The sequence below is a fragment of the Coenobita brevimanus genome, chromosome 76, assembly GCF_032717465.1.
Source record: "Coenobita brevimanus isolate Jiangsu-jjx chromosome 76, ASM3271746v2, whole genome shotgun sequence".
Classification (NCBI taxonomy): domain Eukaryota; kingdom Metazoa; phylum Arthropoda; class Malacostraca; order Decapoda; family Coenobitidae; genus Coenobita; species Coenobita brevimanus.
In genome coordinates, this window is record NC_137029.1 from 23,934,513 (window position 1) to 23,959,739 (window position 25,227).

At 44.4% G+C, this 25,227-nt stretch overlaps 1 protein-coding gene and 1 non-coding gene across 2 annotated transcripts in view; one reads left to right on the plus strand and one right to left on the minus strand.

The window, feature by feature from the left end:
- LOC145408169 (uncharacterized) overlaps window positions 1-25,227 on the plus strand; it is a 213,681-nt gene that overhangs the window by 52,523 nt on the left and 135,931 nt on the right. The window lies entirely within an intron of this gene.
- LOC145408323 (5S ribosomal RNA) lies at window positions 13,205-13,322 on the minus strand. The gene has a single exon (XR_013898913.1). It is a non-coding gene; the product is annotated as a 5S ribosomal RNA (ribosomal RNA).

The following is a 25,227-nucleotide window of genomic DNA, read 5'->3' on the forward strand; positions in this document are numbered from 1 at the left end:
CCACTCTCCTCAACTTGTTATAGAAGGCATCCCTTACTACTTGGTTTTTCAGTTTCCATATTTTCCTCCTAGGTACATAAGTCCTCTTTTTCATCATTCGTTCTTTAAGCACCACATCAGAAATCAATAGTTTGGGCTGCTGCACACACTCCTCACTTCCTATAACTTTAACATCCCTCACTAACCTCCTTTCGGCCCTCCTAACCAGAAAATAATCTATCTGACTGCTATTTCCCCCAGACTCGTATGTAATTAACCTAATGTCTCTTTTCCAAAAAAATATGTTGCACACAATCATGTCCATTGCCTCCCCAAACTCGAGTATCCTTTCCCCTTCTGCATTCCTTATACCATATGCACATCCCCATGCACTCCTTCATAACCTTGTGCTGCTTCACCTACATGACCACTTAAGTCCCCTCCCAAAACCACTATCTCATCATCCTGCATACCACCCACTACATGTATTAAATCATCCCAAAATCTTTCTTTCTCTGCTTCATCCAATCCTGCCTGTGGAGCATATGCTGATATAATCACAGCTATCTTTCTACTGAACAGAATTTTCACTACCAATATCCTATCGCATACTCTCATAACATTCATAACATATTTCTCCTATTTCTCCTCAGCCATCACACCAGCACCGCCATATCCGTCTGTCCCCCCCTGCCAAAACAACTTATAGCAACAGTCCTTCCCAACAATCTTTCTAGCTGATCCACCCCTGTACCGGACTTCCTACAAACACGCCACATCCATCCACCTCCTACTGAATGCCTCAATGACTTCCTCCGCTCTTCCCCTCAAACTTCCCACATTCCATGAACCCACCCTCATCCCCCTGGGCGATTTACTGTCCTCAGGCTTGTTTTGAAACTTATTCTTTTGTTTTGTCATATTCAGTACTAATAAAGGGGGATAGACATACCACAGGCCCCACTCACTGCACAGTCCCAGGTCCGGGCAGTGGATCTGGGACCCCTAACCCACCAGCTTACCAGTGGCTGTAGTAGTGGCCTCGGGGCACCCTGCCAGGACAGCTGCACTGACGCCCTCCAAGCGCGCCTTGGCACTGGAACTATCCCTCCATTATACACCCACTGATAGGGCAGCCTCCTGGAGCGCTACTCCCAGGTTCGGACCGCTCTCTATTGGGCGGAAGCGGCAGCCTGGGAACCGCAGTGCCCTGTACCCTCTAGCACAGGCTCGAGCCCTATCTCACCTTGGACCCATGGTCTTTGCCAGTGGAACCCTCGTCACGCCTCCCCCCAGAAGTCCGCCACTAGGTAGTGGGGGCAGAGTTTTCTGGCCGCATGCCCTTGCTGGCGCCAACCCCTGTGACATAGTGGGATACGTTGTGTGAAATGTAAAGTGCATGTGGTATAGTGCATAAGATAGAGGAAATGTTTGGGAGAGTATGCTGGTCTACTCTTCATGTTACTGTCATACTGAAAAGGCCAGCAAAGGGGGATGGTTAGATAGCTAGTGAAACAGGAGCTCCAGCTCTCCCTATCACCAGCATTCCCATTCCCCTCGGGAGTACCATCCTGTTCGGCCCGTGCAATATATTTATATCTATTGCCAGATGCCTCAATCCCGTTCGGGGTGGCCACAAATAAATCGCCTCCACATCGCCCTGTCCCCCGCCATTTCACTGCCCCGTTCCCAACTCACACCCCCCTCTCTCATATACCTCTCTACCCCACCCCTCCATCTCATCCTCGGCCTCCCCCTCCTTCTTCCCCCCTCCACCTCACTCACATACACTCTTTTTGTCAGTCTTTCACCCTCCATCCTCCCCACATGGCCAAACCACCTCAATGTATTCCTCCTAACGCTTCCTATCACATGCACATCCGCACCACAACGCTCCTTTATATCCTCATTTGTCAGCCTGTCTCTCCATGTGACTGCACAGGCTCCTCTTAAATAACTCATTTCCACTGCTCTCACTCTTGACTTGTGTCCTTCCAGCAACGTCCAAGCTTCACTTCCACACGTTAGAGTTGGTATCACAATACTGTCGTGTATAGTCGTTCTATTTTATGAAGGCAGTTTGTATGGGGCGCTCTGAGACCTGACTCTGTTAGCTCTGTTGCCACATTGTCGCCACACACGTGCTCTCTCTCTCTCTCTCTCTCTCTCTCATTTATATTAACTACTACTAATTGTATTTTCTTTGTTTTTTCTCTTGTTTTTGACTTTTTTTTCCACACCACCCCTGAGGTAAAAGTATATAGGTGTGTTTTTTCTTTTATAGCTTTCATGGCGGGAGACTGACCGAGTATGACCCGCTCACGCAGGGGTATCCCTCGTGTCACCACCTGACAACGTCGCAAAAGCAACGCTGACAAGTTTTATGAGATATATACTATACTATAGCTTTTTTATTGAATTACAGCTATAGTGAATGTTTAAAATTCATTTACAAGTAGTTACTAGCTTAAAATAGGAGAGTGAGAGAGAGAGAGAGAGAGAGGTGAGCACAAATAATTACACGTGTATCGGCGGCGATGTGGCAACTGAGCTAACAGTGTGAGGTCCCAGATCGCCCCACCCAAACTGCCTTCGTAAAATAGAACGACTGTAGTAAATTTTTCACTTTCATGATCACTTCCCTGCTTCTTATCACTGCTTTCAAGGAACCAGCAACCTTTCTTTCCTGCTGTACCCTTTCAAGCACTTCACCCTCCAAACCTCCATCCTTACTCATCACACTACCCAAGTACTTAAACGTACTCACATTTTCCAATTCCTCACCATCCAACCTCGCTGTACATTCACTGACTTCACCTCTCTCAAAGACCATCACTTTACTCTTCCCTACATTCACCTTTAGAGTCCGTTTCTTACACACACTCCCAAACTTATCCACCAAGCCTTGCAGCTCTCCTTCGTTTTCACTCAACAACACAGTATCATCTGCAAACAACAGTACAGGGAGTTTCCAAACACTACTCTCTCTCACCAGGGCCACTCCAACATCCACTACCCTACCTTGTACCTCTTTTATTACCCCATCCATGAACAGACTGAACAACCATGGAGACATGACACATCCCTGTTTCAACCCAACCTTCAAAGAGAAAAATTCACTCAGCTCACCGTCCACACGCACTGCAGCCTTAGCACCATCATACATACTCTTCACAGCATTCAACAACTTCCCATCTACTCCATATATTCTAAATACTTTCCACAATCCTTGTCTATCGACCCTGTCATATGCTTTCTCCAAATCCATGAAAGCTGCATACAATTTCTTTCCCTTCTCTAGAAACTTTTCCACTAAAGATCTAAGAATGAATATCTGATCTACACAACGTCTTCCCTTCCTAAAGCCTCCCTGTTCTTCTCCAACTAATTCCTCTGTTCTTTCTCTAACTCTGTCAATAAGTACCCTACCATACACTTTTCCCATTATACTAAGAAGACAGATGACCCTATGATTACCACACACTTCTTTTTCCCCTTTTCCTTTGTACAAGGGAATAATTATACCTGACTTCCAATCCTCCGGGACTCTACCTTCCTCCCAGGCCAATCTGCACATTTTTGACATCCATTCTACTACTATATCTCCCCCATGCTTCAGCATTTCACCACACACTCCATCAATTCCTGGGGCTTTCCCCAAGTTAGCTTTCTTCATTGCTTCCACAACTTCTATCCTACTGATTTCTTCCTGTCTTCTCACCTCCCTCCTTCTCCCAGCCATTCCCCAGCCACTTATACTCGCATTACTTCCATCCTGTATGTTCAACAATTCCTTAAAGTATTATCTCCATCTGCTCACCTTTTCTCCCTTCTCCACTAGTAATCTACCATTTTTATCTTTCACTCCCCTATTAACTCCACTTCCACCCTGTCTTACTCTTTTCACCTCTTTCCAGAACATTTTCTTGAAGTCCCTCCACTTTACACTCAAGTTCCTTCGAAATTCCTCATCCACTCTCTTCTTACTCTTTCTTACTAATCTTTTCACCTCTCTCTTTCTTTTTACATATAACTCTATCTTCCTCCTCTCAACTTCTTCCACGCCCATATTTCTCATCCATTCATTGTATGCTTTCTTCTTTTGTGCCACAGCCTGTCTCACCTCTTCATTCCATCATGCTGTTCCTTGCACACCCCTCCGTCTTCTCTTCATCCCACACACCACATCACATGCTGCACATATTTCTTCTGTGAATATCCTGCTCACACCTTCCACATCCCCCATCTGCTCCAATTCATATTTGCCCAATCGTTCCTCCACTTCTCTCTTATACTCTGCCTTTTACTCATCTTCTTGTAACCTCTCCACTCTCCTTACAAATAATCCTTCTTCCCGTCCTTCCCTTCTTCTGTTTCTCCATCTTAATTGGATCTTGATTCTGGCCACCACCAAGTAGTGGTCAAAAAGTCCACTCCCCCAGCCTCTAAACCCTTGCATCCATTACACATTTTTGCATCCTTTCATCCACACACACATAATCAATCATTGCCTTCCTCTCATTCAGTTCACCACCCACCCTTCTCATCACCCGCCATGTATACCTGGGGATCATTTTGTGCCTGAAGAGGGTATTGGCTATCACCAACCCCCTCCCAGCACAAATGTCCACTAACTCACTGCCATTCTCATCTGTCTCAGCAGGCACACACCACTCCCCAACTATTCCATCCACCTTCACATTCCCCACTTTACCATTCATATCACTGATCAAAAACACTCTCTATTCCTTCCAAACTTTTCCATGCACACTTCCACATTTGTCCAGAACTCTTCTCTCACTCTGCTTGCACGATCATGCGTTGGCGCATGCTCACACACAATTGCCCACATTTGTATTCAAACTTTCAATCTTACCCACACAATCCTTGACCCAACTGATCCATACTCTTTTATGCTCTTCTTCCATCTTTTACTCACAACTATACATACTCCTTCTTTTGCCCTCTCATTTTCACCTACTCCTGCACATATACCCCATCCATACTCCCATTCTCTCACACTCTCACTTCTCCATTTAGTTTCAGTTACTCCGCATACATCCACTTTCGCACCCTCAAGCACCTGGACAATCTCTCTCTCTTTCACCTCATCATTCGCTCCCCTTACATTCCATGTTTTCCGATTACCATGTCCTTTGTCCGGTCCTTGGTCGTCATCTTTTGGTCAGTCCTTGTCCGAGGCTTATTGTTTGTCTTTTTAGTTAGTTGTTTTCCGGGGAGGGGCACTAACCCTCCGCCAACCTTTTTAGTTGCCTTTTACGACAAGCAGGGATACTGGGGGAGTATTCTTGAAAAAAAAACCCTACCCCCAAGGATATATATACAGTTTATTGTTTTTGTTATACTGTATATATACATATATATATATATACAGTATATATTTATATACAGTAATCACTCTGATATCCGGACGCCCAATATCCGAACATCCCTACTACCCGGACATAATCGTCCTGGGATCCAATATTCCCAAAATGGTCCGAAAACCCCCCAAAATAAAAAAAAATAATTATTTTTTCCCGCCCGTAATTTGAACTTGCCAAGCACGGTGCGGGAGAGCATTGTTGTGGCGCGTCATTCCTCCGACATCCGATAGAGCGCCGCTGCATCCTCCCCACTTTCCGCCTGTCTCTCGCCGCAAGTGCACGCTCATCGTTATGGCTGCCCACGTGATACGCTTTTGTGGTGGTGTTGTACCTGCTGCAGGGCCTCCTGCTGCTCTCGGGCCTCCTCTTAGTGTGTGTGATGATGGCCCCGCCACCTGAGAAAAGGAAGAGAGTGGTGTTGACACTGGAGAAGAAGCAGGAGATATTGGAGAAAGTAGATGCGGGGTGGTCTTCTTCCAGCATTCTCCGTGAGTTTAACCTGGCCCGGTCTACTTTGTTCGATATCAAGAGATCCCGAGACAAACTCATGCAGTACACGGCTGACTTCTCGTCGAGAAGCAAATGCAACATGGAAAGGAAGGTTATGTTTAACCCCAAGTTTGCAGAAATCGACCGATCCACGTTGATTTGGTATCGACAACAACGTGCTGCTGGTGTGATGGTACGTGGAACGGAGCTGAAGGCTGCTGCTGAGAAGTTCGCCAGGTTTCACGACGCCCTAGACTTCAAGGCATCTGAGGGTTGGCTCTTTGCGTTCAAGTTACGGCATGGCCTTACCAACCGTAAAGCACATGGCGAAGCATTGGATGCTAACGAGGATGGAGTTGACGAGTTTCGGCACAAGGTGAAGGGCTTGATTGACAGGGAGGGCCTCACTCTCGGTCAAGTCTACAACGCAGACGAAACTGGCCTATTCTATCGCTCGCTGCCAACAAACACTCTAGCCGAGGAGACAGAGAAGCATGTACCTGGCCGCAAGCTCTCCAAGCAACGGATATCTGCTTTGTGTTGTGCCAATGCTAACGGCATGCACCGGCTTAAGCCCGTAGTTGTTGGCCACGCAAAGCAGCCTCAGTGCCTTCGTGGGGTGATGGATGTCCTTCCTGTCGTCTGGTACCATTATTTGAAGGCATGGTTCACAGCTGTGATCTTCAAAGACTGGTTCCACCGCCACTTTGTCAAGGAGGTCATCCATTACCAGACGAAGACACTGGGAATCCCGTGCGACCAGGTAAAGGCCCTCCTTCTTGGCAATGCACCTGCCCACCCATGCGACAAGGACTTGGTTGCTGAAAATGGCCGTATTAGGTGCATGTTTCTGCCACCTAATACGACTGCTCTCATCCAACCAATGGACCAAGGAGTGATCGTGGCAACAAAGCGCCTATACCGTCGGAAGTTCCTGGACGAGGTGATGGTTGTTCTCGAGGAAGAGGACGAGCGCAGGGAGGGACGGGACACACGAGGCAAGCGGACTTTGGAAAACCTTCGCCGCTACAACATCAAGTCTGCGCTGTACAACTGGGCTAGTGCATTGAAGGAAGTCCTTGTGAAGACCCTGGAAAATGGTTGGTCTCATCTGCTTCTCGGAACAGATGTGGAGTACGATTTTCTAGGATTTGACGTGGATGACTTCCATGCATGGCTACGTACGCATGGCGACGATGTAGATGTGGACAATGTTCGTGAGTGGTTGGATGATGACGAGGGTGATCCTGGGTATCAGACGTTGTCTGATATCGAGATCGCGTCTTCGGTTGCAGATGTCAGTACCGAACTTGAAGATTCCGATGATGAAGGTGACGATGATGCGGACTCCTCTCAGCAGGACACTACTCCAGCCATCCCCAAGCTAAGCGCACTCCGGGAACATCTAGAGTTCGTCCTAGACTACCTGGAACACCCAGACTGCGACAGGGAGATGGGGCCCTTGGGACTTGTGGAGGAAGTGCGTGCTTTCAGGCAGCGCATCATCAATCGTCAGAATCGTTGATCATTGCGTCAGTCAACCATTGACAGTTTTTTCAGGCCCGTGACCCCCGCTGTGCCCAGCCCTGGCTCCACTCCATTGCCTCCCCAAGACAGGCCCTCATGCTCCGAGCCACAGCCCAGCACATCAGCCACGGTGGAGTCACCATTCGACGTGAGTTTGTGGCTGTCTTCAGAGTCGTCTGCAGTAGGTACACCATCACCACGACCCAGCGATGCACCCCTAGGTTGCCTGCCAGTGATACTCTCGGACTCTGACAGTGAATAAACAGCAAGAACTTCTCCACTAGACCACACGGGAATTTAGAGTGTTGTGCAGTGAAAAAAACAGTGTGTTGTGTTAAGGATTTACAGTTGTGAGAGAAAAGACTCAATAGAAAAAAAATTTAATGTAAATAGACTTGTTTGTTTTGGCTTTGGAAAATTATAAGAATGGGAAAAGTTAAAGTGCAACACTTAGTAAGTTACAATGGAGCATTATTTAGACGAGTGCACGCTGTGAAGAGAACGGACTTCTGTGGGTGATTGACTAAGTTCAGTGCAAGACTTCAGGAACAGTGTACTGCAAGTGCTTCAGGAAATCTTTCTTACTGTCAGAGTCCCAGAGAAGGCGGTTATTCATCGAGGTGGCCATGGACTTGCTGTAAGTAGGCAGAATGTTTCATACTGTACTTTTTTCCATACTATACTTACCTCATTTCACTCTTTAATGTCCTTTATTGGTGTGAATAAGGTGTTAGGAGCTATGCATGTGCAGTAGTAAGGTGTTTTTCTGAGTTAAGCTAGGTTAGGGTCCATAAGTACCAGAATGATTATTAATGTATGAACATACTTCTAAACCCTCATTTTATGTTTCTTTTGCATGTATTTCAGTCATTTATGTGCCTTTTTGGTGTGATTTGGGTCTTAAATAGGTGCTATGCATGTCCAGAGGGAGTTGTATTGGTGTTTCTCTGAGTTAAGGTCCATAAGTACAAGTCCATAAGCTGGGGCCCAATATCCGGACAGAACCAATATCCGGACTTGCCTATGGCTCTATTACGTCGGATATTGGAGTGATTACTGTATATATATATATATATATATATATATTTATATACATACAGTAATCTCTCAACTAACACGAATTAAAAAAAATCTGTCTATCTATAGCCCGACGCCCTAATCCCGCAAAGGGTGGCCGCAGACAAAACGCCTCCAAGTCACTCTGTCACCCACCATTCGACTACCCTCCCCCCAACTCACCCCCCCCTCCCTCATATACCTCTGAACTCCATCCCTCCACCTCATCCTTGGTCTACCCCTCCCTCTCCCTCCCTCCACCTCACCTACATACACCCTCTTAGTCAGTCTTTCATTCTCCATTCTCTCCACATGTCCAAACCACCTCAGTGTATTTCTCCTAATCTTTTCAACCACATCCACATCTACCCCACAACGTTCCTTCACTTCTTCATTCGTCAACCTGCCCCTCCACGTCACTCCACATGCTCCTCTCAAGTAACTCATTTCCACTGCTCTCACTCTTGACTTGTTCCCCTCTTGCAAGGTCCATGCCTCGCTTCCATACGTCAGGGTAGGGATCACAATACCATCATGCAGTGACTTCTTAACTTCCATACTCACCTCCCTATTTCTCATCACTGCTTTCAGTGTACCAACAACCTTTCTTCCCTGCTGTACCCTTTCACGTACTTCATCCCCCAAAGTTCCATCCTTACTCATCACACTACCCAAGTACTTGAATGCACTCACATCCTCCATATCCTCACCATCCAACCTCACTGCACACTCTGGGACTTCATTCCTCTCAAACACCATAACTTTACTTTTGTTTACATTAACTTTCAGCTTCCTCCTCCTACACACTGTCCCAAATTCATTCACCAAACCTTGCAACTCCCATTCATCTTCACTCAACAATACTGTATCATCAGCAAACAGCAACACTGGAAGCTTCCAAATCTCACCCTCATTCATTAGGGCCACCCCCACATCCACTGCCCTACCTTGCACCTCCTTTACAACCCCATCCATATATATATTAAACAGCCATGGAGACATCACACACCCCTGTTTCAGTCCCACATTGAGATCAAAGAACTCACTCAGCTCACCATCCACTCGCACCGTAGCCCTAGCTCCCTCGTACATACTCTTCACAACACTCAACAATTTCCCCTCCACTCCATATATTCTTAATACCTTCCACATACCTTGCCTACCTATTCTGTCATAAGCTTTCTCCAAGTCCATGAAGGCAGCATACACTTTCCTTCCCTTCTCTAGATACTTCTCCACTAAACATCTTAGAACAAATATCTGATCTACACACCCTTTTCCCTTCCTAAATCCCCCTTGTTCTTCTCCAACTAGCTCCTCTGTCATATGCCTAACCCTATCAATGAGTATTCTACCATATATTTTACCAGTCACACTAAGAAGACAAATACCCCTATGGTTACCACATACTTCTCTCTCCCCTTTTCCTTTGTACAGAGGAACAATTATACCTGATTTCCAGTCCTCTGGAACCCTTCCCTCTTCCCAAGCCAATCTACACAACTTCCATATCCACTCAACAACAATCTCACCCCCATACCTAAGCATTTCACCACACACTCCATCAATTCCTGGGGCCTTTCCCAGCTTAATCTTCTTCATCGCTTCCACTACTTCCGACCTACTGATCTCTTCCTCCCTCCTCTCATCTCTTCTTCTCCCAGCCATTCCCCAACCACTTATACTCACACTGCTCTCACTCTCTACATTCAACAAATCCTCAAAGTGCTCCTTCCATCTCCTCAATTTCTCTGTCTTCTCCACCAACAATCTATTATTCCTATCTTTCACTCCCCTACTATTTCCCCTTTCACACTGCCTTACTTTCTTTACCTCCTTCCAAAACAATTTCTTACTCTCCCTCCATTTCACACTCAGATTCCTCCCAAACTCTTCATCCACTTTCTTCTTACTCTCCTTCACCAGTCTCTTAACCTCCCTTCTCCTGCTCACATATACCTCTCTCTTCTCTCTCTCATCTTCTCCCCTACCTCTACTCGCCAACCATTCACCATATGCCTTCTTCTTTTGTTCCACAGCTCGTTTCACCTCATCATTCCACCATGCTGTCCCTTGCACACCCTTGCATCTCCTCCTCACTCCACAAACCGCCTCACACGCTGCGCTTATCTCTTCCGTGAATATCTTACATACGTCTTCCACCCCTTCCATCTGCTCTAGCTCATACCTTCCCAATCTTTCTTCCACTATGCTCTTATACTCTGTCATTTTCTCACTATCTTGCAGTTTCTCCACTCTTCCCACAGGAGCTGCTTCCTCTTGTCTTCCCCTTCGTCTCCTCAACCACTTTCTTTGCAGCTCTACCTTGGCCATCACCAAGTGATGGTCCGAGACTCCATTCCCCCTCCCTCTCCACACTCTTGCATCCAACACTTGTCTTCTCATTCGCTCATCCACACACACGTAGTCTATCATTGCCTTTCGTTCAAGAAGTTCACCATCCATCCTCCTCATTACTCTCCATGTATACCGGTGGATCATCTTATGACAAAAGTAGGTGTTGGCTATTGCCAACCCCTTACCAGCACAGATGTCCACCAAAGCACTACCATTCCCATCTACTTCAGCTGGCACACCCCACTGACCAACCACTCCATCCACTCGTACATTCCCAACTTTGCCATTCATGTCTCCAATCAACAGCACTCTCTCCCTCCTCTCAAACTTGTCCATACATGCTTCTACTCTCGCCCAAAACTCAACTTTCACTCTTGCCACTCGATCCTCTGTTGGAGCATACACACATACAATCGCCCATGCTTGTATACCTACTTTCATCCTCACCCATACAATCCTTGCACCCACTGTTCCATACTCTCTTATATTCTCCTTCCACTTCTTGCTTATCATCAGACATACTCCCTCTCTTGCCCTCTCATTCTCACTGACTCCCGCACATATACCTACACCATATTCCCATTCTCTCATCCTTTCACCTTTCCATTTAGTTTCAGTCAATCCACATATATCCACTTTTGCATCCTCAAGCACCTGGACAATCTCTCTCTCTTTCACTTCATCATTCACTCCTCTCACATTCCATGTTCCCATCCTCAGAATGTCCTTTGTCCGTTTCTTAGTCGTCAACGTATGGTCCATCCGGGTCCGAGGCGTTTTATTCGCTTTTTTAGTTAGTTCTTTTTATGGGGTGGGGCACTAGCCCACCACCAACCCTTTTAGTCACCTTGTATGACAAGCAGGGATACTGGGGGAGTATTCTTGAAACCCCCCTACCCCCAGCAAGGAAATATTTAAGGAGATATGTTTAACTAATTAGGGTTTCTTGATTTAACGCGACTTTACACGTACGTGATGGTTTCAGATTAGCCGCGCGCACATTGGACAGTCCCAGGCTGATAGACCGTGTGTGGCAGTTTATGGATAAATATAATTTTTTATTTGTCTGTTGCTTAAACTGGTTTTATTCAAACTATAATATTCGAAAATGAAGTTTGGTCCCATTCTGAGCAATTTGGCTCATTTTCGGACAAATTTTGGCCAGGAAAATGATGGTAGATCTAAATTGTTAGAACTTGATGCTGCAGAACAGAAAGAAGAACACCACTCAGACCAAGATATAGCAGTTCTTTATGAAGAAGACAGAAAACTTAAGGGAGTTATCTTCATCACCAGTAGCATGGGAGTCAGAGGAACAGGAAGAGGAAGGACAGCAGAGCGAGGAGGGACAACAAATTTAGGGTGGGGAGTGGCAGGAGGTGGGGTAGCGGGGTAAGGAGGGACAGCAGGAGACGACGAGTGATGCATAGATGAAGTGAGACTGTTTTGTTATTGTTTGTGACCTACTTACTGTAATGAAAATGTTGCTTTTACTGTAGTGTTTTTATGACCTACTAATGCATTAATAATGTTGAGAAACTTTCACAATGCTGTGAATGAAGCAGAATTGAAAGAAAATCCATGTAAAAAATGAAAACAGTATGTATTTGGGGAGAAGTAAACGCTTTGGCCCAACTAGGGCTCAAATGTTGTTTATTTCTCCCCAGATATACTGTTTTTGTTTTTTACATGGATTTTTCTTCAAATTAATATTGTTGCTTCTAAGTTTAGAGTAGCATAACTCCCCAAATGGGTAGACTTTCCCAGAGTCCAGGAACGTAACCCCCAATATTACCATTGTTTCTTATGGGGGAGGCGGTGGCTGAATCGGTAGAGAGGCGGCTTGCAGTCCTAATGGACCCAGGATCGAATCCCGGCTGGGGCAGGGAACAGTTTAAGGATTTGAATTTCATAAAAGCAGACTTTCCTGATCTATCAGATGACCCGCCGACATGTCATAAAAGTACCCCCGCTAATACCAGTACAGTACATCTGTCCTGTATGAGACAGCCCTAGCATGTATTCAGTATGGACGGTGGGTGTTAGTGCCGAAGTGGTGACATGTGGAGGTGTAGGAGGACTACTGGGCTTTGGGATAGGCCACTGCCCCCAAGAAATAGGCCCTGAGCCTTTGCCCAGAGTCAGACACGTAAAAAAAAAAAAAAAAAAAAAAAAAAAGGAAAAATTATGTTAAAAAAACGTGTTTTTAACTAACGCGACCTCTCCAGGAACCTAACCCTCGTGTTATTTGAGAGGTTACTGTATATATATATATATATATATATATATATATTCATTCATTCATTGCCAGACGCCATGTATCCCAGACGGGGTGGCCAAGGGCTTAGAGTTAATTGTTTTACAGGGAGGGGCACTAATTCTCCACCAACCCCACTTAACGTAGGGATGCCAACAGCATCTGGTGTTCCCAGGCGGTCACCCATCCAAGTACTAACCAGACCCAACGTTGCTTAACTTCGCTGATCGAACGGGAAGCGGTGTACTCAACGTGGTATCGCCATATAGTAAAATCTCAAATTTCGATGGACATATGTACCCAAAAACCACATCTAAATTCAAAACATCGAAATTTAAACTGAACTTCTTATGGGAAAATCTAGTTTGGGTCCGGGGCCTCCAAACCTAACTGTCTAAAATCATGACTTTTTGCCCGCACCCCCTGTAAACTTTATGAACTATAATTGTGGTTAAAGTAACTGTAGCTCTACATTGTGTTGCCATACTGTCAGCAAGTGTATACCTGGTGTATCTCTGCCCTTTCCTGGACTGCCATTTCTCCTTTGGCTGCAAAGATTTAGATGTGCCAGGCTGCTCTCGTACATCACCACTGCTACCCAAAGAACCACTCTTGCTTGCCATTTTGAATCAGGTAAGTTGCGACGAAAATACAAAGAGAATACATACAACTAATTTGCAGTGAAATGCATGTCCACATATGGTTAGGCTCATACTTTTTCTCATAATTTTCCTTCACTTCTAGCATTTTGGTTCGCATAAAAAATATTATCTTTGCTTGTTTTGGTTGGAGTCTGGCCCAGAGAGCACATGTTACATACGATATTAGGTTAGGTTCATACTTTTTCTTATAATTTTCCTTCACTTCTAGCATTTTGGTTTGCATCAAGCAAATTATCTTTGCATGTTTTTGTTGTAGTCTGGCCCTGAGAGCATTGAAATTCGCGAATTTGCATCGAAAAGTAAGGTAGGCAGACCACTCCAAAATGCATCGTAATTTGATTCATCAAATTCTAAACTGTCAAAATTTGAGATTTTACTCTCTCTCTCTCTCTCTCTCTCTCTCTCTCTATATATATATATATACGCAGTATATATATATACAGTATATATATATATTTACTTTAATCCCCATACTATCTGGATGCCCACTTTCCGGACACCCTACTTACCGGACATTTTGGTCGCAAGATTTAATACTGTATTCTCATAATTGCCCAAGAATCGCAAAAAAATAAAAAAAATCTTACTTTTTTTCCCCCATAATTTGAACTCGGCACGCGCGGTGTGGACCAACTGTGTTTTGGTGCGTAGTTCTGCTGCTGTCTGATAGAGAGCCCCTGCATCCTCCCCACTTACCGCCTGTCTTTTGTTATGAGTGCACGCTTGTCATCATGGCTGCCCACGTGCTCGCTCTTGTGGTGGTGCCCTACTTGCTGCAGGCTCTCCTGCTGCTCTCCTGCTGCTCTCCTGCCTCTTGTTAGTGTGTGTGATGATGGCCCCACCTCCTGAGAAAGGGAAGAGAGTGGTTTTGACACTGGAGAAGAAGAAGGAGATATTTGACAAGGTGGACGCAGGATGGTCAACCTCACGCATCCTCCATGAATTCAACCTGGCCCGATCTACATTGTTTGATATCAAGAGATCCCATGACAAACTCATGCAGTACACGGCTGACTTCTCGTCGAAGAACAAGCCCAACGTGGAGAGGAAGATGATGTTTACTCCCTGGTATGCTGAAGTCAACTGCTCCACGTTGATTTGGTATCGACAGCAACGTGCTGCTGGTATGCTGGTGCGTGTCATAGAGCTGAAGGCTTCTGCTGAGAAGTTCACAAGGTTTCACGATGTCCCAGACTTCAAGGCATCCAAGGGTTGGCTCATTGCGTTCAAGTTACGACATGGCCTTACCAACCGTAAGTCTCATGGCAAAGCTTTGGACGCCAACGAGGATGGAATAGAGGAGTTTCGGCACAAGGTGAAGGGCTTGATTGACAGGGAGGGCCTCACACTTGGTCAAGTCTACAGTACTGATGAAACTGGTTTATTCTATCGCTCTTTGCCAATGAACACTCTAGCTGAGGAGACGGAGAAGTGTGTACCTGGCCGCATGCGCTCCAAGCAACGGATATCTGCTTTGTGTTGTGCCAGTGCTAACGGCATGCACCGGCTTAAGCCCATTACTGTTGGCTGTGCAAAGCAGCTCGGTGTCTTTGTGGGGTGATGGATGTCCTTCCTGTCGTTTGATACCATTCTTTGAAGGCTTGGTTCACTGCCCAGATCTTCAAAGACTGGTTCCACCGCCATTTCGTCAAGGAGGTCATCAATTACCAGACGAACACATTGGGAATCCCGCGCGACCAGGTAAAGGCCCTCCTTCTCTTGGATAATGCACCTGCCCACCTGTGCGACAAGGACTTGGTGGCTGAGAATTGCTGCATTAGGTGCATGTTTCTGCCACCTAATACGACTGCTCTCATCCAAGCAATGGACCAAGGAGTGATCATGGCAATGAAGCGCTTATACTGACAGAAGTTCCTGGACGAGGTGATGGTCATTCTCGAGGATGAGGATGGACGCAGGGAGGTCGGGACACTTAAGGCCAGCGGACTTTGGATAACCTTCGCTGCTACAACATCAAGTCTACAATCTATAACTGAGCCAGTGCATGGAAGGAAGTCCCTGTCAAGACTCTAGAAAATGGATGTGGAGCATGATTTCCCATGTTTTGACGTGGATGACTTCCATGCACGTCTACGTGTGCATGGCAACGATGTTGCTAAGGACGAAGTGTGTGAGTGGTTGGATGACGACGGGGGTGATCCTGGGTATCAGACCATGTCTGATGTCAAGATCGCATCTTCAGTTGCAGGTGTCAGTACCCAGCTTGAAGATTCCGACGAGGATGACGACGATGATGCGGACTCCTCTCAGCGTGACACTGCTCTTGCCATCCCCAAGCTGAGCGCACTCCGGGAGCACGTCGAGTTTGTTCTTGATTATCTGGAATACCTGGACTGCGACAGGGAGATGGGGCCCATTGGACTTGTGGAAGAAGTGCACGTTTTCAGGCAGCGCATCATTAATCACCAAAATCATCGTTCCTTGCGTCAATCAACCATTGACAGCTTTTTCAGACGCGTGACCCCTGCTGTGCCCTGCCCTGGCTCCACACCATTGCCTCCCCAAGACAGGCCCTCATCCTCCGAGCCACAGCCCAGCACATCAGGCACAGTGGAGTCGTCACTGGAAGTGAGTTTGCGTCTCTCTTCAGAGTCATCTGCAGTGGGTAGTCCATCACCACATCCCAGCGGCACACCCCTAGGCCACCTGCATCAGCTACTTTCAGACTCTGACGGTGAATAAACAGCAAGAACTTGCCACTAGACCACACGGGAATTTCCAGTGTTGTGCAGTGAAAGAAACACTGCGCAGTGTTAAGAAATTCTATTTTTGAGTGCAGAGACTTAAGTGCAGAGTGCAACACTGATTTTCATTTTTCATTCATTCATTGCCAGACGCCATGTATCCCAGACAAGGTGGCCAAGGGCTTAGAGTTAAGAAAATGGAATTATGAGTGCAAAGTCTTAAGTGCAGAGTGCAACACTGATTTCATTAAGGTACAATGGAGCGCAAGTAAGTCTAGAGTGCGCAGTGTTAAGATAATGGAATTATGAGTGCAAATGACTTAAGTTCAGTGCAAGACTTCATGTACAGTGTGCTGCAGGTACTCCTTTTTACTGTCAGAGTCTGAGAGGAGGCAGGTTATTCATCTAGATGGCCAGTGACTTGTTGTAGGTACCCAGAATGTTTCATATTGTACTGTATTTTCCATAGTTACCTCTAAAATCTCATTTATGGCCCGTTATTGGTGTGAATAGGGTCTTAGGTGCTATGCATGTGCAGTAGGGAGGTGTTTTTCTGAGTTAGGCTAGATTAGGGTCCATGAGTACCAGTCTGGGAGCCAGGGACTTGTAAGTACCCAGTATGTCATTCTCTGGTTCCTTTGCATTTATTTCAGTCTTTTATGTCCCTTATTGGTGTGATTTGGGTCTTAAATAGGTGCTATGCATGTCCAGTAGGGAGTTCTATAGGTATTTTTCTGAGTCAGGGTAGGTTAGGGTCCATAAGTACAAGTCCAGGAGGCTGGGGCCCACTATCCGGACGGGACCACTTTCCAGACATACCTTTGGCTCTATTACGGTGGATAGTAAAGGGATTACTGTGTATATATATATATATATATACAGTAAAATCTCAAATTTCGAAGGACATATGTACCAAAAACCGCATCTAAATTCAAAACATCGAAATTTAAACTGAACTTCTTATGGGAAAAATCAGTTTGGGTCCAGGGCCTCCCAACTTCACTACGTAAAATCATGATTCTTTGCCCACACTCCCTGTAAACTTTATGAACTATAAATGTGGTTAAGTAACTGTAGTTCTGCACTGTATTGCCATACACTACTGTAGTGTAGAATACAGCAAAATTTGTTACACTTTGTCAGTATCCTGTCACAGTTTTTATTACAGTAGATACAGCACGCTGTACAGTACAGTACTAACCTTAGGTTATGGAATATTATCATTTGGCTGGCTGGTGCTGGTGGTGTGTGACAGGGGTGGACCACTTAGTTGAAGTAGCCTCCTCCGTGGAGGTATCCAACCCAAATTCCTCAAAATGAAAATCGTCCTTGAGTATCTGGACATCTGCATGTCAATATCTTCCTCCTCACTCTCTTGGATGGTTTTATATATATATATATATATATATATATATATATATATTATATATATATATATATATATATATATATATATATATATATTTTTTATAAATAACAGAACGGAGGAAGGAAAAACAAATGTGTAAAAAAAAAAAAAAAATCCATACACCAGATTACTGGTGTCCTCTGTTCATAAAATATCTGTAACAGTTAGACTTGAGCAGTTGTGATGGGTAGAAATTTGGAGGGAAACAACTCTGGGGAAGCGAGTTCCGGAGAGATGCAGTTCGGGGAATGAAAGAATTCTGATAGGCAGAAGTTCTGCAGTATGGCTGAGTGACATTCCAGTCACGAGCTCTACCAGATGCCCGTGTAGCACGAGGGAAGGCATGGAGAGGTGGCACCTTGGACGCAACTTCGTCTGAGCATTTGCCAAAAAAATATCTGTAAAACAATGCAAGGGAGGCAACATTCCTTCTTACTTGCAGGGGAGGTAGTTTATATGTAATGGCAGGGTTGTTAATGATTCTGCCAGCGACAGCTTTGTTCTGAATTTTGTCTAGTTGTCTTAATGCAACCTTTCCACAACCATTCCACAAAGGTGAGCAATATTCAAGCTGAGAGCACACATGACTCTTATAAATTATAGCTAACTGCTCATCGGCGAAGAAGTTACGGACTCTGTACAATAATCCAAGTTTCTTTGAGGCGGTTTTAGCAAGTGATGTGACATGAGAGGTCCAGCTGAGGGCACTGTTAAGTAAGACGCCAAGAATTTCAATACTTTTGGAGATGGGAATATTAGTAGCACTGAAGGTAATGTACGAATCTGGCAATATCTGTCTATCAGTAAACTGTATATATTTAGTTTTACTAGCATTAAAAGAGACAAAGTTGTTTTGTCCCCATTCACTGATTATAGATAGATCTTGATTTATGGAGATGGCTGTACTGAGTTGAGAGGTGGAGATATTAGACTTTGTAAATGGATGTTGTATAAAGGCAAGGGTGATGAGTATGAATGTACTAGCTTTAGGGGTATAAGTCTGTTGAATGTTGTAGGTAAAGTGTATGGTAGAGTGTTAATTATGAGAGTTAGAGAGGGTACAGAGGGAGTGATTAGTGATGAGCAGTGTGGCTTTAGGAGAGGGAGGGGATGCGTTGATCAGGTGTTTGCTGTGAGACAAGTGTGTGAAAAGTATTTAGCGAAAGGCAAGGATATGTTTTGGACATTTATGGATTTAGAGAAAGCGTATGATAGAATTGATAGGGAGGCTTTGTGGACTGTTTTAAGATTGTATGGACTTGATGGTAGGTTACTAAAAGGGGTGAAAAGTTTTTATGTAAATAGTAGAGCGTGTGTAAGAGTGGGAAATGCTGTGAGTGATTGGTTTCCCGTGAGAGTGGGGCTGCGACAGGGATGTGTGATGTCGCCTTGGTTGTTTAATATTTACATGGATGGTGTTGTAAGGGAGGTGAATGCACGAGTTTTAGGTGGTCTGAGTCTGGTAAATGTTGATGGAGGAGAGTGGAATCTGAAGCAGCTGCTGTTTGCAGATGATACTGCACTGGTGACTGATTCAGAGGAGAGATTGAGACAGTTGGTAGAGGAGTTTGGAAGGGTGTGTGAAAGGAGGAAATTGAAAGTAAATGAGAATAAGAGTAAAGTGATGAAGTGTACGAGGTTGATAGATGGTAGGGGGATGAATATAGTTTTGAATGGTGAGTTGCTTGAGGAGGTAGATTGTTTTAAATATCTAGGGTCACATGTTGCTGTGGATGGAAGAATAGATGCAGAAGTGAAATTTAGAATAAATGAAGTAGGAAAGGTGCTGGGAGGAATGAAAAAAGTGTTTAAATGTCGTTCGCTTAGAATGGATGTAAAGAGAAGGCTGTATGAGGGTGTTGTGGTTCCGACTGCATTATATGGGGCTGAAACATGGAATGTGGGTGTAGCAGAGAGGAAAAGTTTGAATGTAATGGAGATGAGATGTCTGAGGAGTATGTGTGGAGTGACGCGTATGGATCGAGTGCGAAATGATGAAGTGCGAAGGAGAACTGGAGTTGTTCGGGAGATGGCTGGTAGAGTTGAGCAGAGGGTGTTGCAATGGTTTGGGCATATGGAGAGAATGGATAATGAACGATTGGTGAAAAAGATAACTAGATCTGATGTGAGAGGTGTAAGGCTGAGAGGGAGACCACGAATAGGATGGATGGACAGTGTGAAGAGAGCGCTGGATGTGAGAGGGATGTCTGTTGAGCAAGGAAGAGTGGCTGTGCGTGACAGAAATAAATGGAGAGAAATTGTGAATGAATAAGTGATGACGCAGCCCTGAGGGGATATTCTCCCGCATTTGGTCTGATCAGCTAGTCAGGTCAGGTGCGGGTAAGGGGATGGGTCTGTTATAATGTGGCAGGGGTAAACCAGTTCTGCTGTCGAGCCCTGCTGCGGATGTCACTGATTGCATTGCGCAGTTGACCCTTGTGCGGTGTGATGCGGTGAGGATCTGTCCGTTCTCCCCTTTGGGGCTAAGATGCGAATGAATGTGTTTGAATGGATGAGTAAATGGTGAGTGAGTCATCCTGTCTCGGCTACCTCCCTTTCCTTGGGGGAAGCAGCCTAGGTATATAGATAGATAGAGATAGTAAATGGATGTCTGAGTGTGAATGAACTATGTAGTGTTGAGTCATCTGCATATGACTGAATGGGATTGTGGGTGACAGATAAGAGATCATTAATATGAAGCAGAATTAGGGTTAGTGCCAGAACTGATCCCTGCGGCATGCCGGCGTTAATTGAGTGGAAATTGGAATATACAGTACATCATCTACGTTTACTCTTATTTTCCTTTCACTAAGATAAGAAATCAAAGGAACAAAAGACGTTAGTCCATACCAAGGGAGTTTGGACAGCAGGGAACGGTGCCATACTCTGTTGAAAGGTTTAGAGGTATCAAGAGCTACTGCATGAGTTTCTCCAAAAAGATCAATTGATTGATGAATGGTATGAGTTAAGAGATTGAGTATGTCAGCGGTGGATCTTTTGTGGCGAAAACCATATTGTCTATCGCTAATTAATTGTTGCAACACCCTAGTAATTGGCCTGAAGAAGGCATGATCTTTGACTGTTTCTTCTTATGAAGCCCGTGACGGCATCGAAGTTCGCGATTTTGCATTGAAAAGTGAGGTAGGCAGACCACTCCAAAATGCATCTAAATTTGAATCATCGAATTCTAAACTGTCGAAATTTGAGATTTTACTGTATATATATATATATATATATATATATATATATATATAAAACATAGCCAAATTCAAGATCCATTCATTTCGATATGCCCGGACACACTGCATTTGGAAGACTGGAGATCATAGGAAGTAGGAAATACAGACAGAGGAAGGCAGCATCACCTGATGATTTACCAGCAGAACATTTTCACTTGGTTGTTGACTTGAAACTGTGGAGTTAGCACTGGACTGTTTAACGACAGTTAAAGGACTGTCTTCTCAAAATGAAATTCAGTTTTATCACTTTTTTTCTTTCTTTCTTTTTTATTCCTTGTCTTTTCCTTGGTGATTTTTTTTTTTGTTTTTTTGTTTTTTTAAGGGGTTGAACTTTGAACTGAATACAGTAATCCCTCGTTTGTTCGGACGTCCATTATCCGAACGATCCATTACCTGGACACTGTGATCTGGCCATATTAAACCATTATACATACATTTTTCCATCTTATCCGGACAGAATGCTTACGTCTGGGTGGCAATTATGGCCTTCCGAACATTTTTGCCCACCCAGGCGGGAATAGCCCAGTGGCGCCACGCTCTCTGGCTTGGTAGTTCACCCAGTGTCCACTAGAGACCCCCCCCTCAGTCGTTCCCAGTTCCCACATGGCAACCATGTAGTGAACACCTCCTCTCAGACAGTTATGGTGGCACGTGAAGTGGCTTTTGAGGTTCATCCCTACCCTATTGAGGTATGCCATTAGACTACATGGGATGTACTGTGCAGTGCAACAGCTTCACAACTGCAGTGCAACAGTCAGAGTCAAGGAGCTAACAGATTATTCAGCACGACTCCCTGTGAGGAATTGTGAGAGTTGACGTTGATTTTATTCTAGCTTACTTTTCTGTACCTTGGTTTTATCGTATTTTACCATGATTTTATTTCACTTTATCGTTATGTTTTGTGTGCCCACTGGATTTTTCAGGTGTAGCCATCCCCCCCCCCTTTTTTTTTTATTAAGGTTATGGCGCTGCAGTGGTGATTGCATGTTTATAGTTGATGGGTCTGTTTGACCATGGTAATTGCATGGCCGTGGTTCATAGGTCAGTATGACCAGATAGAGTAGTGTCAGACAAAACGAACAAGTGTTGTACAATGTACTGTAGTGGCCATTTACAATGGCTTTCAATATTAGGTTATATATGAAGGAAGGCCAAGGGAGAAGTCCATTATCCAGGCAGATCCACTTTCCAGACATGCCTTTGTCTCTATTTTGTCAGATAATCGAGGGATTACTGTAATTCTGAATCACAGAATATTGCCAATTTGATGTCTGTATTAGGACCAAGAGAAGTTCATTTAAGGACTGAAGGATTCCCAGGTTAGATCTAAACACAAACCCTGGACATAGAGAAATCAGGCTTTGCCACTTGTGTGTGTGTGTGTGTGTGTGTGTGTGTGTGTGTGTGTGTGTGTGTGTGTGTGTGTGTTTGTGTCTATTTCACTGGGTCAGTCAGGATCACATTATGGTTATGATCATCATGTGAAGAGAGCAGAGAGCTCACATAGTCCAATCTAAGGGCAAAGCCTTGACCTTCACACATGCATACACGCATCCTCTTGCTCAAGGAGGACAGTAACCACCCGCTTCGTCAGTGAAACTTTTCACATCCCAAGCAAGGCGTAAACCCCTGTCTTAGCAGATGCTAGGCGAGAGCGTTGCCACTGAGCTGGCGAGTGTGTGTGTGTGTGTGTGTGTGTGTGTGTGTGTGTGTGTGTGTGTGTGTATTTACCTATTTGTAGTATACAGGAATTGAGCAATGCTCGTGTTGTCCTGTCTCCATATCCACATTTATCAAGTCTACCTTTACACACATGAATGTTTTTCTCATGCACCACCTCTTTGTCTAAGTCGTTCCAAATATTTAAGTATTTACCTAATATACCTAATTGTGATATACACGGAATGTACTATGCTCGTGGGTTTCCGTCGCTGTTTCTCAATAAGTCGAATTTAACTTTAAACTCGTTTAAGTTTTTAGACTGGACGATCTCTTTGTCCAGGCTATTCCATAAGTCTATACTTCTGTAAGGAAAGCTATATTTCTTGATATCCTTCAAGCAGCTTGACTTTTTCAATTTCATTCCATGTCCTCTTGTTGCTCTCTTATCCCATACAAACAGATCTTCTTTGTCAATTTTATCTACTCCCACCATGGTCCTGAACACCGCAATCATGTCTCCCCTCTTTCTCCTTTCCTGTAACGAAGGCAAATCCAGTTTTTCCAGCCTCTCTCTTTATGACAGGTCTGTCAGACTGGGGACCATCTTGGTTGCTGTTCTTTGTATTCTCTCAATCTTGTTTATATCTTTCTTTTTGTGTGGGGACCACACTACCGCTGCATATTCTAACCTGGGGCGGATCATGGCCACTATCAATTTTTTCATCATTTCCTCATCCATATAATGAAATGCTACTCTTATGTTAGTCAAGAGTTTATAAGTCTCTTCAACTATCTTGTTAATGTGCTTTTCTGGTGACAAACTATCTTGAACCAGCACTCCCAAATCTTTCTCTTCTCTCCTTTTTGTGATTAATTCATTACCCAAAAAATAATTCAGTGATGGTCTCCTGGTACTTTTACCCATTTCTAATATTTTACATTCCTTTACATTAAATTTCATTTCCCACGTCTGGCTCCAATTGTGTATCCTATCCAAATCCTCCTGCAGTATTTTACAATCCTCCTCAACGTATATCTTCCTCAAGATCTTTACATCATCAGCAAACAGACTTGCATAACTGTTCACTCCATCTACCATATCATTAAATCAGGAACATTACTGGCGCCAACACTGAGCCTTGAGGGACTCTACTTGTTACTTCCCTCCATCCAAACATCTTTTCCTTTATTACTGTCCTCATTTGTCTGTCTCTCAAAAAGTCTGTCATCCATTCCAGAAGTTTCCCCTTTAGTCCTCCTATATATTCTAGTTTCCACATTAGTCTCTTATGAGGTACCTTGTCAAAGGCCTTCTCTAAGTCTAAGTACACACAATCCACCCAACCATCTCTCTCCTGTACCACATCAATCGCTCTTGAGTAAAAGCTCAACAAGTTAGAAACACATGACCTTCCACTTCTGAATCCAAACTGACATTCAACCAAAATATTCATCTCTTCCAGATATTTTATCCATCTGTCTTTCAGGATTCTCTCACACAGTTTTGCGACCATGCTGTTTAGAGACGCTGGTCTATAATTCAGGGGTTCTTCCCTGTTTCCTCCCTTGTAAATTGGTACCACATTTGCCCTCTTCCATTCTTTTGGCACTTTCCCCTCTTCCAGTGAGCATACAATTAAGCTGTGAATTTTATCCGCCAGTTGTTCTCTGCATTCCTTCAGTACCCAATTAGAAATTCCATCAGGTCCTGGGGCTTTCCTTACATCTTGAGTTTCCAGTAATTTATACACTTCCTGTACCTCCACTTTTATATCTTTCATCACCGGAACATTTCTAATCACACCCTCCCCTTCCACAAGCTCCTTTTCTTTAGTGAAAACTGACTGGAAACGTTTGTTCATAATTTCTGCTTGCATTGCCGCATCCTTAAAGACCTCTCCTTCTACTTTCAGCTTGGTGATTCCTTCCTTTTGTTTCAGTTTGCCATTAACAAATCTATAAAACAGTTTGGGTTCATCCTTGCATTTGTCAATTATACCTTTTTCAAAATTCCTTTCTTCTTCTCTACGTATTCTTGTGTATTCAGTGTGTGTGTGAGTGTGTGTGTGTGTGTGTGTGTGTGTGTGTATGTGTGTGTGTGTGTGTGTGTGTGTATTTACCTAGTTGTGATATACAGGAAATGAGCTACACTCATGAGGTCCCATCTCTTTTTCTCGTTAAGTCAAATTTTGCTTTGAACTCGTTTAAGTTTTTAGACTGGACGATCTCTTTGTCCAGGTTGTTCCACAGGTCTGCGCATCTATATGGAAAGCTATATTTCTTGATATCCTTCAGACAACTTGGCTTTTTCAGTTTCATTCCGTGTCCTCTTGTTACTCTCCCATCCCATACAAACAGATCATTTTTATCTAGTCCCATCATGGCCCTGAACACTGCAATCATGTCGCCCCTCTCTCTCCTTTCTTCTAGGGAAGGTAGGTCCAGCCTCTTTGTAAGACAGATCTGCCAGGCTGGGGACCATCTTGGTTGCTGTTCAT